Source organism: Acinonyx jubatus, chromosome C1 (genome assembly GCF_027475565.1).
Source record: "Acinonyx jubatus isolate Ajub_Pintada_27869175 chromosome C1, VMU_Ajub_asm_v1.0, whole genome shotgun sequence".
NCBI classification, from domain to species: domain Eukaryota; kingdom Metazoa; phylum Chordata; class Mammalia; order Carnivora; family Felidae; genus Acinonyx; species Acinonyx jubatus.
Genome location: NC_069381.1, coordinates 195,694,570 through 195,713,387, shown reverse-complemented (window position 1 = coordinate 195,713,387; position 18,818 = coordinate 195,694,570). Strand labels below are relative to the sequence as shown.

General features: G+C 35.2%; 1 protein-coding gene across 2 annotated transcripts in view; it reads right to left on the bottom strand.

Moving 5' to 3' along the window:
• SPAG16 (sperm associated antigen 16) overlaps positions 1–18,818 on the bottom strand; it is a 983,948-nt gene that overhangs the window by 113,885 nt on the left and 851,245 nt on the right. The window lies entirely within an intron of this gene.

The following is an 18,818-nucleotide window of genomic DNA, read 5'->3' as shown; positions in this document are numbered from 1 at the left end:
TTCCTCCAAGTATGGCAGATCAATCATAATCGGCACAGAAGTACGTATTCTCAGGTGCCATGTTATTGCATGCATCAGATATTTCCAGATTTGTGGCAAGTAGTAGTCGCCTGTCAGATGCTGATAAATCCTGGGATCTGATAATGTCTTACAGCCTAAATATCTTCTAAAAGAAACACATGCTTAGTAATTAAGAAATATACCCAAATTATATGAATCAATCACCATCCTCCCTCAAATACTTTCTAATTCTTTTTCTCTGACAGAACTCTGATTTTGTCCAGATGCTTAGAGGCTTTGTGTTTCAGGGGAAATGAAGGTTGGAAACTCCAAGCCAATTGTGGTAATTCCATTTTCTTGACAGTGATTGGTTTAGACAAGGACATGTGATATAATTCTGACTAATGATCTGTAAGGGGAAATCTATTGGGGAGAGTGGGAACGTTTTCCTCAACTCTGAAAATGATATCTAGGCAGAGATTTGCCACTTTTTTTTTCTTCCCACTCTTGCACACAATGCCAGGAAACAGTGATACTAGAAAAGCAAGGTCAATGGAATGAGGGAGAATGGGAATTTTGACGTTGTGAAACTGATGAATTAACTGACTCTGTAACTTCCCTACCTCTGGTCTATTTGTTTTGTGAATTAATAAACCCCTTGTTTACATCACTTTTAAAAGTAACCACTGGGATAGTTGGGGTCTAAACATCTAAACTGTTCTAGAAATGTACTAATATGGGTTTGGAAATCTTCCATCTTAAGTGACTGACAGGCATCTCTCAGAAAGGAGAATGAGTCAAGAGTTGTGCTCACTTCATTTGGGAGACCCATTGTTCAGTTCACGCTGTAATGGTTATATTTCTGGACTTGGAACATCTTTGATATTATAACATAGTCTGTTTTCAATGAAGCATGTGCTCAAATTACTTTTTATGTTAATGTTAATGACTTGTACTTTGTGGCAGGAAAATGAAGTGGAAAGAACGTTAGGGTAGAAGTCAGAACACTTGGATTCTTGTCCTATGTTGAAATAGTCTCTGTGTGACACTGCTCAGAAAATGGACCGTACTTGGATGTGGTTTTCTCAACAGCTAAGTCAGAGGGCTACACTTGAAGATCTCTAATGGAGTTCTGGCTCTAATTTTCTACAGTATGAACATACTTTCAATTTACATCCAGTAATCAGGAGCAGGAACTACAACTTGGGGTGTTTCTAACAAGGGGATGTTCTTTCTAGACTTTCTACTTTTTTGTTGCATTATCTATCCATGCTTATTTCATTAAGTTCTGTTAATAATCTGATAATGAGAGCTCTTTTATTAATTAGTTTGGATTGCAGTGCTTCCTGTCCAAGGTCTGGAAAAATCAGGCCTACTGACCATTTGGTGAAATGCTAGATATAGCAGATGTAAGCTTGAAGGTAAGAACAAGAAGAATGGTTAAGATGTGGGCAGAATATCAGCTGCTTTCAAGTTATTGGATGAGAGTCAGCTATGAGAATTTATATTATGTAACACTAATATAATCTTGAGACAAAATATCCAGTTGAACAATTAAAGAAAACTATTTTTATTCATTTATTTAAGATTGAGTGTCTAGAATTGGGGTTTAGAGTTACATAAGTTAATGTAGGAAATATTTCCTTAAATATTTTTTTAATTCAAATTTCAGAGCCTACAAAAGTGGGGGTGAGGAGGAGAGATTTCTTCACAGTGACAGCCTTCAACTTTCATTACTGGTCCTTGTTAAAAAAAAAAAAAAAGTCCCAAATACAGTGCTAGTAGCAAAGCAGGCAAGAATAACAGTTTGTCATTGAATAGTAGCATGATATGCAAGGGACTCCACCCCTAAATGAAAATTAGGATCCATAGTCAGGTACCTGATGATGAGGTTAAGAGAGTCCTTTGTTCAGCAGCCCATGGATGAGCCAGAATGCCCTCCCATCTCAGTCAAACTGCTTTTTATGTTATCTCTGACACTGGCTGCCTTTGCTAATAGGATTACTGCTGTGTTGCATTTCTAGTGCACTGTTTTGCTTTATTGCAACTGTGCACAATAGGCTACCTACAGAGGCACTCATTAAGCCACTTGGGATTCATAAGCTGGAAAGAAAATCTTCTTAAAAGAAAAAAAGGTCAGAAGGGAACATGGTCACCGAGGTGACCAAGGCTAGTATAATAAAGAAGCTGGCTATACAGAAGACTACAAAATCAGTACAATCACCTCTTTGTTATTAATGCTCTGTGAAAAAACAAGCTAGTGAAGATAAATGATAAAACATTCCCAATCTTGTTTCATTCATCATCATCATTCAGTTAGAAGCCAGAAGTCCACAAAGTCTTGAAAAGTACATTTCCATATTTAAGTCTAAACAGGCAAAACCAATAAGAGAAGTATTTATGCATGATTTGGTAAGAAGATAAAAATATATATTTACCTCAAGATAACCACATTGTCTCCCTAGATGGTCTTAGATTCAAGATGAAATCACTCATGCTTTTACTCCTATTTGGAGGGCAATGGAGAACCTTTTTAATTTTCCAAACTGAGGTTGCGACAACTGAACCAACAAAAGGAAATAATAGTCTCTAAATCAGCTTAATGTGTTTAATAATAAATACAACTATTCACAAATTCAACAGCAAGCTTGTTTTTCAGAAATGTTGTTAACAGGTGGAAAGATAGGGGGTATAGGGCTGTATTCTTTGGTGTCTGCACAAAAGAAGCTACTCAAGATGGCAGTACCATTATCCTATCTCCTGACTGCTCCCACTGCTGCCTGCCCATGTACTGATGCTCCCCTCACTCCACTTTTAAATCTTCCTTTCTTGCTACTGAAAAACAGTGGGAAAAGATAGATGAAGCGAAGAATTGTGACTGGGAGATGATGGGCTCTGGAGCCTCCATCCACACAATTTTCCGTTAGGGTCCTGTCACAGTGTTACATCTTTTTTTTTAATGTTGATTTATTTATTTATTTATTTTGAGAGGAGGGGAGTGGCAGAGGGGGAGGGGGAGAGAGAATCCCAAGTAGGCTCTGTGCTGTCAGGGCGAAGCCGGCGGGGCTGCATCTCAGGAACTGAACTGTGAGATCATGACCTGAGCCAAAATGAAGAGTTGGATGCTTAACCAGCTGAGCCACCCAGGCACCCCTCCCTCTTTTAAAATCACATTCTGTTCAACCTTCTTCACTATACATCAGGATAACACAGTAGCTACTTTCTTGCTTTATAATGATATTCATTGTTTATTCCTCTTTCTGCATGCATGAGTTTCCTATTGAAACAGCTCTCATGATACCCTTCTGCTCCACTGTTAGTTTTCTGGATGTTTCAGGTCTTCCATAATGTGAACCCAACCCAACATAACTATCATTTCCAAACATTTCCTAGCTCATCCCAACATGTGCCTCCTCTGGCTCAGTCAAATCTCTCTGGGTCTCCTGACCATTTCTTGTTCAGGTCTTCATTATGCTATTCCACTGCAATGGAATTTCTCTTCTTCCCACTTGCACTTATCCTAAAAGCAGCCATCCTTCCAAATTCAACAAGATATTCAAGAAGATATGAAGTATTTTACTCAAGGTTTCACTAGTAAGTGTTAGAGGTTAGATTAAAATCCAGAGACACTCTCTAGTCTTGAGTCTGTGCACCTGACTTAAATAATTATTAAAACTAAAAATTCAAAATTGAACTTTAGGACTTTAGCCATATTTTAGAATTTGGAGACAAATAAGTCAGCACTTAGTATAAACTTAAGACTTCCCAAAACAATTTTAGAAATCCCAAATGAATAAGTATAACTCAATATTAATAAGGTCATCCATAAATTCTTACGTTATGTAACTATTAACATAAATGGAACTTAAGAAGAAAAAATATTTAAAATATGTGAAAAATATTATCCATAGAATAGTATTGATTGCATTATTAAGGAAATGTAATCCAAGGCAAAATAGTTAATGTACTTATTTGTAGAAAGGAAATAAAATTACTTGAGCAAGTATTTGCTAATATTCAATCTATCCATTTATTATATAATAAAGTGGAATGTTACTCATGTAATGTTGAGCCACAGGAAAAGTTGTAATACATTAAAAGTTATCAGGCCTAGATAAAAATATAACAACTCCAGTAGACAAATCAATAATGTCATTATGAGACAGATTTAAAATTGTTAGTGCATAGAGATATATTTAAATTAACAATAATCTCTTTACTTAAAAATCGTTATAGGTAGCTTAATAAAGGCAGAGATCATTGCTTAATAATATAGAAAAGCAAAAAGAAATTTGGGGAAAAAAAAGGAAACAAACCTTAATCATATATCATGAAGTTCTTAAAAAAACAACAAGAACAACAGAAAAAATAATTAAATGGGGTGGTTGTGTCTGGGTGGCTCAGTCAGTTGGGCGTCCCAATCTTGGTTTCAGCTCAGGTCCTAATCTCATGGTTTTCAACATCGAGGTCTGTGTGCTGACAGTGTGGAGCCTGCTTGGGATTCTCTCTCTCTCTGCCTCTCTCTCTGCCCCTCTCAAACTCCTGCTCCTGTTCTTTCTCTCTCCCTCCCAAAATAAATAAATAAACATTAAAAAAAACCCACATTAAATGATATGTTGCCATTTCTTGGTCATTAGCCCAGTATGGGATTCACATTTGACTGCTCATTTTAGGAATTTTATTTTGGAAATAAACAAAAAGTTCCTGGAAAAGAATCATAGATAGAGGAATTGGAAAAAAAAATCATGTGAAACAAGAAAAAAGAAAAATTATTTAATTTGGAGACCTTTTAAACTAGTGAATGTTAGGGATAATCATCAGGAATAATGAAAAACTTTTGAAAATAGCTAATATTTATGGAACTCTTACACACCAAAGCTGTGACCTGCCTTATTTAAGCTTTACAACAAGGTTAAGTTTGGCTTAACATTTCTCAATTTTACTAAAATTAAAATGACATTTTAGAGAAGTTTTCCCAAATATATCCAAATAAATAAAATGTAATTGAATTCTGGGAATCCTTTGACAGATGATAAGAGAAAGATCTAGGAGAAAGAAGCCCTTAAAATTACATAACAAGTGATTTAAAATTCACAAAGTTTTTTTCTTTTTTCAGGAATGCACATACTACTCTTAGTCTGTATAGCAAGTGTATATTGCACCATTCACAAATATTAGTGGTGATTCATTTTCTTGAGGATGACACTAATGTAGACATGTGATAGATTTAATTTACTTAAAGTAAATATTTGGTTTGACTTATCTTTTTTTAAAATATATTTTGTTTAGTTAAAAACATTTTAACAACAGTTTAGTCATTTAAAATTATGTAATAAGATATTTATAGGTAGTTTTATTTATTTTCTGTAATCATGGTTTTTTTATACTAAGTGATTTTTTTTTTGGAAAAAAAGAAAAAAAAAGGTTGCTTCCATTTTCCACTTCACTTTGACAGTGATTAGCCCTGACTTGAATGCTTTGTCAGCAGGATCTGTCCCAACAGAAACGAAATGAGGTAATTTGCCTGAAAGCAAGAAATGCAAAGACCGTACAGAAATAGGGTCCTAATTATATTCCACTGTAGAAAACCTTTTGGTTAGAGTAACTGAATGATACTTCTGAAAAATAAGTATAAATCACTTTTATTGTAAGGATAGATTGCTGTTCAAGTCAAATAATAACCCAATGTCTTGGGCTCTCCATACATAAGGTGATAAAAGATCATTAGTGTGGATGATCAAATTTCTAGAAATCAAATCAATGCAGCTCACTAGGCTAGGACACATGGAGGGAGGCCAGTATATAGATTTCTGTACATGAGAATTGAGACTTATAAGAGGATTAACCTAACTGGAAATGTCCTAGTCCTACCCTAAACAAATATGAAACGCAGAAACCTACGCTAAAGACTCAAAGGCAGGCCCAAATACACCTTAAGGATACAACTAAACTTACCCAGGATGAAAATTATTTTCTCCATAGCCATTTGGATTCAAGTTATTAAAAGGATATGATGAGTTATCTTTATCTCTGCATGAAACCAAAGTACACATTAGTGCAGCAGGTGAATTTAGCAAGTGGTATTCAAATGCATAAATCGAGGCAGAATACATTTCTAAAAATCACTAACGTACCCGGGGAGGGCATTTCTTTTGTTTTTAACTTGGAAGCCTCTGACACACAATTTTCAGTTCGGATTTGGGAGATTTATCATAACTGTTAAAAGATATGATTCACATCATTAAACATGATCATTTCATCATAAAGGAAATGATTCACATACTAAAACCCATGCAAAATATTTTTTTCTTTGAATAATTGAACTTATTAGTATGGAAATACTTTTATTCTTGAAAGTTTACAATTCTTAATTTTTAAATGTACACCATTGGTATTAATCTTTCTTGTGATAATTTCTGTTTCATTCTTTTTAATTAAGAAAAAAAGAAGAGGTATGTGAGGGCAGTTTTCACACTATCTATAAGTACACTATGTAGACTGAGAGTAGAGTTGTGTATTTCAAGATGTCATTATTTCTTGGAGAAAATCACATCTGAACCTATTAATTAAAGGGAAACTTTTAGAAAGATAAATTAACTGAAGATGGCTAAGGAAATGGTTTGAGAATGTATTCAAGATTGGTTACCCTGGTCTGATATTACATACTTTTTTTTCCAATTAAGGGGAGCTTGGAGAAGGAGGGTATTCAGAATCCCTTAGGGATTGCTTATTGTGGGTAAGATGCAAAAATATATATACTTAAGAAATGCTAGTTGGAAAAGGGTATTTCATTAGAGAATGAAATAAGTTTAGAATTAAAAAAAAACATATTCCTCATGGTATGGATATGAACAAAAAATTGGTTGTATAATAGAGCATGCATTGATTAAGTAGTTATCACACAGATTCACCAGTCATAAAATGTCCTGCCTACTTTCTCTTCTTGGATGCCAACTGCATGACTCGGCAGAAAGTGATGATGAAAACAGAGATTCTGATCTCATAAATGCAGTGAAGTGGTAGACCAGAGCACTATCTAGCATGGACATGAACTACCTCTTAATGTTAGATCTGGATGCCATCTTTTTATCCTCAACCTCACAAGTCAATTAGCCTGATTTCACTAAACCCTGTGTAGAGAGCACTGAGACCATGACTACAGATCTAGAACTCACAGAGGAATATGGGCACAAGCATTAGTCTGCAATACACCAAGTATTCTCCTTCCTGTGAGATAATAAAATTAAGTCTGTATTAGAACAGTCATTAATGTTGGTTACATACTCAAGATCTAGCTAGATTTGTAGTTTGGCATCAGACGAGCACCTTGGGAAAGACAGTAAGATTAGACATCAGCATTACTATGTTTCATTTGACAAACTCCCTTTAGGAAAGGGAGATGTATATGCAGGTATAAAGCAGGCTGTTTACAGCCATATAAGGGTGGAATATATATAGCCAAACATCAGGATTTCAGTGGAGTTCCTGTGACTATGTCCACGATTTGCTGATGACTCAGATTGTGTATCAGCCATAGTCACTGTTGATAGATGACAAGTGAGCAGTAGCAAATTTTGAGTTCAATGAGACAGGTGATCACAACTTGTCCTAGAGCTAGGTTCTTCCAGAAGTTTAGTTGACATTTCACTGGAAACAATTTAAGCTAATATCTATGAAACTGGACTTTTTAATTTCTACACACACTGATTTTTCAAGTACGTGACTCAAATCTACTTTCAAAATGTAATTTTCTATTGGTGTTGATGCTTTCATTGAGATGCACTAATATGAATGCATTCGATTGTAATGATTAGACAGAAAATCAATATTCTAATATATTAGGATTAAAAATAATTCTACCTCAAGTAGATGAATAGATGAAAAGTACTGCAGTCTCGGTAAGCCCATACCTAATTATAGTCTGATCAAGACATGCTGGCAAAAAAATACCACTCTGAGAGAATTGATTCCTTTTAAAAAGATTTAATCTTTTTGGATTCATTTAACTGAGAAACATCACTCTTTAAAATGTGAATATATGAAATACAATAATAAATCTGTGAACTGTCAGCATATATTTTATTTCATGATGCCATTCCTATAATGGGATACAGAAAGAAATCACCGATAAGTTCTTATAATAGAGAAAAGATAAAAGAAACAGAATGTGAAGAGTAGAGTTATTTTTACTTTCAGATACTTTCAGCGCATATACGGATGGAGCTCAATAATCATTCAAAGTCAACATTTCGATGAATACCACAATATGAAGTGGTTTAGAAGGTAACAGCAGACCATGCAATGTGCTGGAATTGCTAAATATGTAAGGAGGAAAGACATGAAAAACTAAGATTTTATTTTTGTGGGTGTAATAGTGGGATTTGGGAAATCTTGTATCAAAATTAATATGTGACTAAAAACATGCTTTGCAAAGGGCTTTATTTATTAATCACTAAGTTCATCTTTCTAGCTTAATTCATAGCTAATTCAGTAACTCTAAAATAATTAGAAAATACAATCTTTCAAGGCAGTTATAACTCAACTTAAGAGACAAGGGAGATGGCATTCAATAAGGTGATCTACCATTAGCCTATTATGGGGAGCACTAATACTTTCACAGGTGCATCAATCATTTTTAATGTTCTAAAGCATTCAGCCAAGGAACATTAGAACAAGTCACCACTATTATTTAAAAAAACACTCTATTTAGTCCTTTTATAGTATTATTTGAGGTGTTATGTGGATTTTGGAGAAATAAATTAAATAAGCACTAGCATAAACATTTTGAGATCACTGGATAGTCTTTGATAAAGAATTATTTGGTAATGAATTTGGACTAGATTAGAGGTACCAACAGACTTTCTTATCCAATGAGGGCATCAGTCACATTCAACCTAATAAATATTTGGCTGGATTTAAAAATTTCTGCTTCTACAGACCTCAACAGAGCATGATCCAGAACCCTTTGGGGAAGAAAACTCTTCGCTCACTCTTCCTTTATGTTAATTAGTACTATGCCCACCTCCAAAGGAATATGGACTTTTAAAAAAATTCAGCTTTATTGAGGTATAATTGAAAAATAAGATTTAAGATATTTAAAGTGTATATTGTAGTGACTTGATATACCTATACATGTGAAAGGATTTCTCCATCTAGTTAATCAACACATCTATCACCTACCTACCTACCTACCTACCTTATTTATTTATTTATTTATTTAGGTGAAAACATTTAAGTTCTACTTTTCCAGCATATTTCCACTATATAATATAGTATTATCAACTGTAGCTGCTATGTTTTACATTAGATCCTCAGACCTTATTCATCTTAAGCTGAAAGTTTGTACCACTCTTTTTTCAAGATTGCTTTGGTTATTTGGGGTCTTTTGTTGTTCCATACTAATTTTAGGATTATTTTCCCTTTTCTGTGGAAAATGTCATTAAAATTTTGATAGAGATTGAATTGAAACTGCAGGCTGTTTGTAGTAGTATTTAACAATATTAACTCTTCTGGTCCAAGAGTATAAATTATCTTTCCATTTATTTGTGTCTTCTTCGATTTCTTTCATCAACATCTTACAGGTTTCAGAAAATAGATCTTTCACCTCTTTGGTTAAATTTATTGCTAGTATTTAATTCTTTTTTATGCAATTATAAATGGGATTATTTTCTTAATTTCTCTAATAGCTCATTGTAAGTGTGTATAAATGCAACTTATTTTTGTACATTGATTTTGTATCTTGCAACTTTACTGAATTCGTTTATTACTTCTAACACTTTTTTGGTGAAGACATTGGGGTTTTCTACATGTAATATCATGCCATATATAAAGAGATAGTTTTACTCCCTTTTTTTCCAATATGGATGTCTTTTATTTCTTTGTCTTACCTAATTTCTCTGGCTAGGACCTTCAATACTATGTTAAATGAAGTGGTGAGGGTGGGCACCCTTGTTTTGTTCCTGATCTTAGAGAAAAAGCTTTCAGCTTTCAACCATTACACATGATGTCAGCTGTAGGTTTATCATACTCTGCCTTCATAATTCAGTCTTGTGAGGCTGTTTTTTTCAGGAATTTATCCATTTCCTCTAGCTTGTCCAATTTGTTGGTATACAATTATTCATAATAGATTCTTTTCTTGTTTTGTTTTGCTTGTAAACATCTTATTTTACATTTTATTTATTTTGAGGGAATGAGAGAGAGAGAGAGAGAGAGAGAGAGACAGTGGGAGGGACAGAGGGAGAGAGAGAGCATCACAAGCAGGCTCCATGGTTTTAGCATGGAGCCTGACTTGGGGCTCAAATACACAAACCATGAGATCATGACCTGAGCTGCAATCAAGAGTTGGATGCTCAAGTGGCTGAGGCACCCACACACACCCCTTCATAGTAGATTCTTATGATCTTTTGTATTTGCATGATATCAGCTGTAATATCTCCTATTTCTAATTTTATTTATTTGAGTCCTGTGTCTTTTTTTTCTTGGTAAGTCTAGCTACACATGTTTACAAGCTCCTTCCAGGGAGACAGGGTGACCTGTAGTGCCAGAGGGAGAATATGGAGATGGCATTCTCAGTTTTGAAATATGCCAATAGGCCTCTTTGGGAGAAAATCTGGGACACAGGCATTTCTTTCCTCCTCCTCTGTGCTGAGCCCTGTAGAGATGGTCACAGCATGTCCTGGTAAGACTAATGTTACAGTCTTATGGCTTTCATGGACATAAGCCTTGTTGGCTTTCAGAGTTGAGTGTTTTGGTTGCCCATCCCTCAGGTGAAAGTCTTAAAAGTTGGGGTGCTAGATGTGGGGTCCAAACCTTTCAGATATCAGAGAAGCTGGGAGCTGTGAGTTCCTTTTTGATTTTATGTTGCTGTGCTAGGGGGTATGGTTTATGGTAAGAATACATTTCAGTCTTTCTTACCTGCTTCCATGTGGTTATTTGGTCATTAGCTTAATGTATAGGAATTACTCAGCTAGGTTTTGGATTTTTTCAGAGGGAATTGCTGTGTGTGCAGCTGTAGTTTTGGTGTGTCTGGAAGGAAGTGAGTTCAGGAGCCTGCTAAAGTCACTATTGTACATTAAAATGAAAAATGCTCTTTTTTTTTTTTTAAAGTAGACAAAAGCAAAAGGATCAGAGTGCTCCTAAGAGTCTGTGGCTGTGTGCTAAGTGCTGGGGAGTTAAAGAAACATAAAACAGAGACCCCATCCTCAAGGTGTGTATTATTTAATACATACACAGTCTGGTAATTAGAATCAATACTTAACATCCCAGACCATATAACTGAGTGCTAGATGTGGTGTACAGACTTCAGTGCTGTGGAAAAGTCACAGGAAAAAGGAATCAAATTAAAGGCAAACTTCAGAGATAAGTTAATTAAACTGGGTTTTGGAGGACTGATAAAATTCATCAAAACAAAGGGGAGAAGAAAAAAGCAATATGACATAAAATAATGAGGCCTTATTAGTGACATGGAAAGGCCTTTTGGTGTTCTGATGCATGGAGCAGACTCTTTCAGGGGACATCCACTACCAGATATAACCCCTGAAGAAAGGAGGTTGCTATATATATGAAGCTATGGACATTCATTAATATCCCTATGTATATATGTATGGTGTTTATTGCTACATGTCTGTAGGTCTCCTTACTGATGAGCTCAAATCAATAAAATACATTTTGAGTATTAATCATTGTTTTCATAACAACATTGTAATGAATGATTCTAATGTGTTTTATTTAATAAATTATAGATTTTATTGCTCCCTTTTTTGCATTAGTTTTTTGTTTATAATATTAATTTCTTAATGTCATATTTTTTTAAATTAAATTCAGAGTGCTATTGTACAAATAGGCAGCATTGGAATTATCACAAATGAGAGAGAAATTGACTAAATATCTTTATTCTTAGTGCCACAGTGGTATATGAGTACTTAAAGCAATTTACTCATTAAACAGAAACTACTGGAGCAGCAAAAATCCTGCCAATATCAGCAGAAACTATTAGTTTGGAATGTAACCTTTCCTCTCAATTTTAGCTAAAGTGTCAAACATTTTTTTTTAAAAAGCTAATTTTACATGTTTTAAAAGTGGTTAAGAACATTATCTCAGAGTTTATCCTGCTCCACAACTTAGTATATTTTCCTTGGTTTACTCATCTGTAAAATGGAGATAGTAAAAGCACCAAACTTAAAAGTTTTTGTGACAATTAAAGGAGCTAAAATATGTAATGTATTTAGAAGTGGCTGATGTATTTTAAAGGAGTGAAAATATATAAGTTGTTATAGAGTGCTAATTTGTGGCAGGCATATATTTATCACCCTATAAGTGTTTGCTATTTTTTGTTGTTGCTATTATTATTAAGCCATAAATTAACAAGAAAAAAAGAGTCCTTACACTTTCAAGAAAAATTATTCATACATATAATTATGATAATAATGCAACAAAATAACTTATGTAGGTAAGACAAACAAATTATCCAGTTAGGAAACCAGAGTAAAATCAATTTACTGACAGAAGACTGGTAATCACTGGAATCATTATTAATAATTAATAATCACCCAGCGTATATTTTTGTGCTTTTTCTAAACTGTATATTTTTTCCATACCACAAATATTTTAGAATATTGGTTGCTGTTGTCTATATATCTTGTACTGAGTTACTGAGTCAGTATCTGATGTAGATAATAACTCCTATCATTAGATATTTCATCAGAACCTGCTGTGATCCTTCTTGTCTCCTCTCAAATAATCTGTCAGTCCATGCAGACTTTTTTCAATCTATTTAGAAAATCCATTATGCCACCATATATAATATATCAAGTTGAAGTGGCCTGCATTATGTCTCATGTAGAATTTTGGAGTAGATATTATGAGACTTGAATATTGGTTCCAACTCTGCCACTAATCTTTAGATTTTAACCTAGGCATTTAAATTGGATTCACATTTGGCCTTCATATCATGAGGTGATAGCCTACAAGAGTTCTGTGATCCTTTTCAGCTCTAAAATGTTGAAGCGAAGTTTGTAGAAAAAATAAATATGAGAATTAAACAATTATCTCTCTTTAAGTCCTTAGTCAAAATGAAGAATATATCTGGTAAACCACTTCCTGTTAGATAAGTAGCCAGGGCAACTTGGAAACCACACAATTACAATATAAAAGCTCCTCTGCATTTAGAAGAAATGAACAACATAATGTCTAAACATGAACATTTTGTAAGATACATTAACTTCATGGAATATTAAATTAACAGAATAAAAAATTAGAAACAAAACCCACTGGTATTCATTTGTGTATGGTCTAAGAAAGTGGTCCAGTTTCATTCTTTTGCATGTTGCTGTACAGTTTTCCCACTACCACTTATTGAAAAGACTGTCTTTTTTTCTATTGGATATTCTTTCCTGCTTTGTTAAAGATTAGTTTACCATATAATTGTGGATCCATGTCTGCATTTTCTTTTCTGCTTCATTGATTGATGTGTGTGTTTTTGTGCCAGTCTGATACTGTCTTGATGACTACAGCTTTGTAAGATAGCTTGGGCTCCAGAATTGTGATGCCTCCAGCTTTGGTTTGGTGTCTCAGTATTGCTTTGGCTATTTGGGGTCTTTTGTGGTACCATAAAAATTTAGAATTATTTTCTATAGCTCTTAAAAATGCTGGTGGTATTTTGATAGAGATTACATTAAATGTATAGATTGCTTTGGGTAGTATACATATTTTAACAATATTTATTTTTCCAATCCATGAGTATGGAATGTTTCTTCCATTTCTTTGTGACACCTTCAATTTCTTTTATAAGTATTCTATAGTTCTTTTTTCTCCTGGTTAGGTTTATTCCTGGGTATCTTATGGTTTTTGGTACAGTTGTAAATAGGATCAGTTCCTTGATTTCTCTTTCTGCTCTTTTATTATTGGTGTATAGACAGGCAATGGATTTCTGTACATTGATTTTATAGCCTGCAACTTTACTGAATTTATGTATCAGTTCTAGCAATTTTTTGGTGGAGTCTTTTGGATTTTATACAGAGTATCATGTTATCTGCAAATAGTGAAAGTTTAACTTCTTCCTTCCTGATTTGGATGCTTTTTATTTCTTTGTCTGATTTTTGAGGCTAGGATGTCCAGTACCATGTTAAATAGCAATAGTGAGAGTGGACATCCCTGTCTTGTTCCTCACTGTAGTGGAAACGCTCTCAGTTTTCCCTCGTTCAAGATGACATTAGCTGTGGGTCTTTTGTATATGGACTTTGTGATGTTGAGGTATAGTTACTCTATCCCTACTTTGTTGAAGGTATTTATCCCTCAACAACAAATGGATGCAGTGTTTTGTCACATGTGTTTTCTGCATCTATTGAGGAGTCATATGGCTCTTATCCTTTCTTTTATTAATGTAACGTATCACATTGATTGGTTTGAGAATATTGAACCACCTCATCAGCCCAGGAATAAATCCTAATTGATCATGGTGAGTGATTCTTTTAATGTACTGTTGGATTTAATTTGCTAGGATCTTGTTGAGAATTTTTGCATCTATGTTCATCAGGGGTATTGACTTGTAAATCTCCTTTTTACAGGTTCTTTGTCTGGTTTTGGAATCAAGGTAATGCTAGACTCATAGAATAAGTTTGGAAGTTTACCTTCCATTTCTATATTTTTGGAACAGTTTGCAAAGCATAGATATTAACTCTTCTTTAAATGTCTGGTAGAATTCCCCTGGGAAGCCATCTGGCCCTGGATTTTTATCTGTTGGGAGAATTTTGATTATTGATTCAATTTCTTTGTTGGTTATGGGTCTGTTCAGATTTTCTATTTCTTCCTGTTTCAGTTTTGGTAGTTTGTATGTTTCTAGGAATTTATCCATTTATTCCAGATTACCCAATTTGTTGCCATACAATTTTCATAATATTCTCTCAAGATTGTATTTCTGAGGTGTGGGTTGTGATCTCTCCTCTTTCATTCATGATGTTTTTTATTTGGGTCCTTTCTCTGACTAGGGGATCATCAATTTTATTAATTCTTTAAGAGAACCAGCTCTTAGTTTCATTGATCTGCCTTACTGGGTTTTGTTTGTTTGTTTCTATGTCATTTATTTCTGCTCTAATTTTTATTATTTCCCTTCTTCTCCTAGATTTAGGCTTTATTTGCTGTTCCTTTTCTAGCTCCTTTAAGTATAAGTTAGGTTGTGTATTTGAGAGCTTTCTTGCTTCTTGAGGTAAGACTGTATTGCTATATATATCCTCCTTGCTGCACCCCAAAGGTTCTGGACTGTAGTGTTTTAATTTTCATTTGCTTCCATATATTTTTTTTTATTTCTTCTTTATTTTCCTGGTTAACCCATTCATTCTTTAGTAGAATGCTCTTTGACCTCCGTGTATTTTTGGTCTTTTCAAAATTTTTCTTGTGGTTGACTTCAAGTTTCATAGAATTGTTGAAAATATACATGGTATGATCTCAATCTTTTTGTATTTGTTGAGGCCTCATGTGTGATCCAGTACATGATCTATTTTGGAGAATACCCCGTGTGCACTCAAAAAGAATGTGTATTCTGCTGCTTTAGGATGAAACATTCTGAATATATCTGTTAGGTAATCTGATCCAGTGTGTCATTCAAAACCATTGTTACCTTTTGGTTTTCTGCTTAGATAATCTGTCCATTGTTGTAAATGAGGTGTCAAGGTCTCCTACTAGTATTATATTGTTATCAATGAGTTTCTTTATGTTTGTTATTACTTGATTTATATATTTGGGTATTTCCAAGTTAGGGCATAAATATTTAAAATTGTTAGATCTTCTTGTTGGATAGATCCCTTTATTATGATATAGTACCCTTTTTTATCTCTTGTTAAAGTCTTTGGTTTAAAATCTAGTTTGTCTGATATAAGTATGGCTACTCCAGCTTTCTTTTGATGTCTATAGCACGATAGATGGTTCTCCATCACCTCACTTTCAATCTTCAGGTATCTCTAGGTCTAAAATGAGTCTCTTCTAGGCAGCGTATAGATGGGTATTTTTTTTTTATCCATTCTGATGTCCTATGTCATTTAATTGAAGAATTTAGTCCATTCACATTCAGAGTTATTATTGACAGATATGAATTTAGTCCCATTGTATTACCTATAAAAAGTCAGTGCTTCTGGAGATTTTCTCTGTTCCTTACTTGTCTTTGTTGCTTTTGGTTTTTCTTTCCCACTCAAATAATCTCCTTTAATATTCATACAGGGCTGGTTTAGGTGTCACAAACTCTACTTTTTGTTTGTTTAGGAAACTCTTTATCTCTCCTTTTATTCTGAATGACAACCTTGTTGGATAAAGTATTTTTGGCTGTATATTTTTCCCACTTAGCACATTGAATAATCATGCCACTCCCTTCTGGCCTGCCAGGTTTCTGTGGAGAGATGTTCTGTAATGTGATTTGTCTTCCCTTGCAGTTTAGAGATTCTTTCCTTTGCTTCTTTCAGGATTTTTTCCTTATCTCTGTATTTTGCAATGATATGTTTTGATGTAGGCCAACTTTTGTTGATCAATTTTGAGGGGAGTTCTTTGTGCCTCCTGGATTTGGATATCTGTTTCCTTCCCAGATTAGGAAAATTTTCAGCTTTAATTTATTCAAACAAACCGTCTGCCCCCTTTTCCCTCTCTTTTTCCTCTGGGATTCCTATGATACAAATGTTATTATGCTTTATGGAGTTGCTGAGTTCTCTAAGTCTACATTAGTCATCCAATATTTTTCTTTCCCTCTTCTTTTTAACTTCATTATTTTCCATAATTTTATCTTCTATATCACTTATTCATTCTGCTTCTCCCATCCATGTAGTCATTACATTCAGTTGTTTTTGCATCTTGGTTAAAGTATTTTTTTTTATTTTGAGCTGACTAGTTTTTAGGTCCTTTGTCTCTGTGGTGAGGGACTTCCTGGCATCTTCTATGCCTTTCACAAGCCCAGCTAGTATCCTTATAATTATTGTTTTAAATTCTGGCTCAGACATATTACTTATATCTGTTTTGATTTGCTCCCTGGCTGTAACCTCTTCTTGTTCTTTAATTCCTCTGTCTTGGCATTTTATCCAGGTCTCTGTCTTTGTGTGTTAGGAAACCCTGTGCCTGGTCCTATTTCCACTAGAGCATTCTATGATCAGCAGACCTGGTGTATGCAAGGGTTTGTACTGGTTTTTGGGGGAGGTGCCTGCTCTTGTCTGGCTCCAATCACACATCCCAAATAAAAAAGGCACCTGCAGAGTGCATGGGGGTGGGGCTTGGTGTAAGAGGCTCAAACCTACACTGTGTGTGCTATGTGGATCACTTAAGTGTGTCCTTGCTGATGGGAGGGGTGAAATATTGCGATGGCCTGCTCTGGTCCCCAGAGATAGGAGTTCATGCCTGCCGTTATTCAGGAAGCACTCATAGAAGAGTGAATAACCTCTCTTCTTGTGTCCCAGGCTTACATCAGATCTCTGTTCTCACCCTATCAGTGTCCAAGCTGTCTCTCCTCCTGGCAGTTCAGTAATCCTGTGTTTTATCTCAGGTACATGGCTGGGTTTCAAAACCAAATTTCAGGGACCTGGCATGATGGAGACCCACACTTATCCTCTATGGAGGGTCTTGCCACACTGTGTCTGGTGCCAGTCTGTCCACGAAAAGCAGTTACACAACTGCACAGGGGCTTGGATTTTATGGTAAAGCATAGCAAAAAGCTGGTGTCCAGGTTATCTGTCCTCAGCAGGTGTCTCTACTTCTATGTTTATGAATGTGGGAGCTCACTGGGGCCTGCTGACTCTTTTGTCCCCAAGAGGCAATGTCACCTCTCCCAAATGCAGTCCAAGAAGGGGAACTTCTCTCCTAGTGCGACTCAGGGAATCCTCAGAGTATGCTATCCTCTCCCGGGCCTCTGCCCTCCTCCATGGGAGCACCAATGAGCCTGCCAGGCTTGACCCTGGCAATGGTGCTAACTTCAAAAACTTCAAACTTCCAGCTCTGCAGCTTGTAAAAATGCAATAATCATCCCGTCTTGTTTTCCAGTCAATGGTTTTGGCAAAGTGTTTTTCTTGTGCAATCTCCTGCATGCTGCTTTCCCTCTCTCCCCTCTCTCTCCTTTCTGTGATCAGGGCTCCCTCCTCTCCATAGCACCTATGATTATTTCCTCCCCCAAGTCATGTCTCTGTACCTCCTACATTCCATGATGTGGCCCCTTTTCTCCCTCTAGTTGTGCAATTTGTCCTCTCAGTCCTCAGATTTCCTGCTTGTTCAGAATGATTTGATAATTATCTAGCTGTATTCAAATGAAGAGGCAAACATAAAGTCCTACTATTCCATCACCTTAACTCCACCTAGCCTTATATCCTTTCTTCTATTCATTTTAAGTTTAATTCTCATGTCTTCTGGATTCTTAAAGTGAAAGCTGGGGTTGTTAATTTGAGCCATTTTTGTCTTTTGTAATATCATTTTGTGCTATAAATTCCTCTCAAAGTCTGCTTTAGTGGCATCCAATAGCTTTTGATATGTTTGTTTTTCACTGTCATTCATTTCAAAGTACTTTATTATTTCCCTTTTGGATTCCTTGAACCATGGATTATTTGCCTTTCAAATATTTGGGAACTGAATGAGTTATAATTTAATTCCATTTCAGTCAGTGAAATACTTTGTATGACTTGAATCATTTAAAAATCATTGAGATTTGGAGAGCCAGGTGGCTCCACTGGTTGAGCATCTGACTATAGATTTCATCTCAGGTCATGAACTGGTGGTGATGAGATGGAGTCCTACTTTAGGCTCCGTGCTGGGTGTTGAGCCTTCTTGGGATTCTCTCTCCCTTTCTCTCTGCCCCTCCTCTG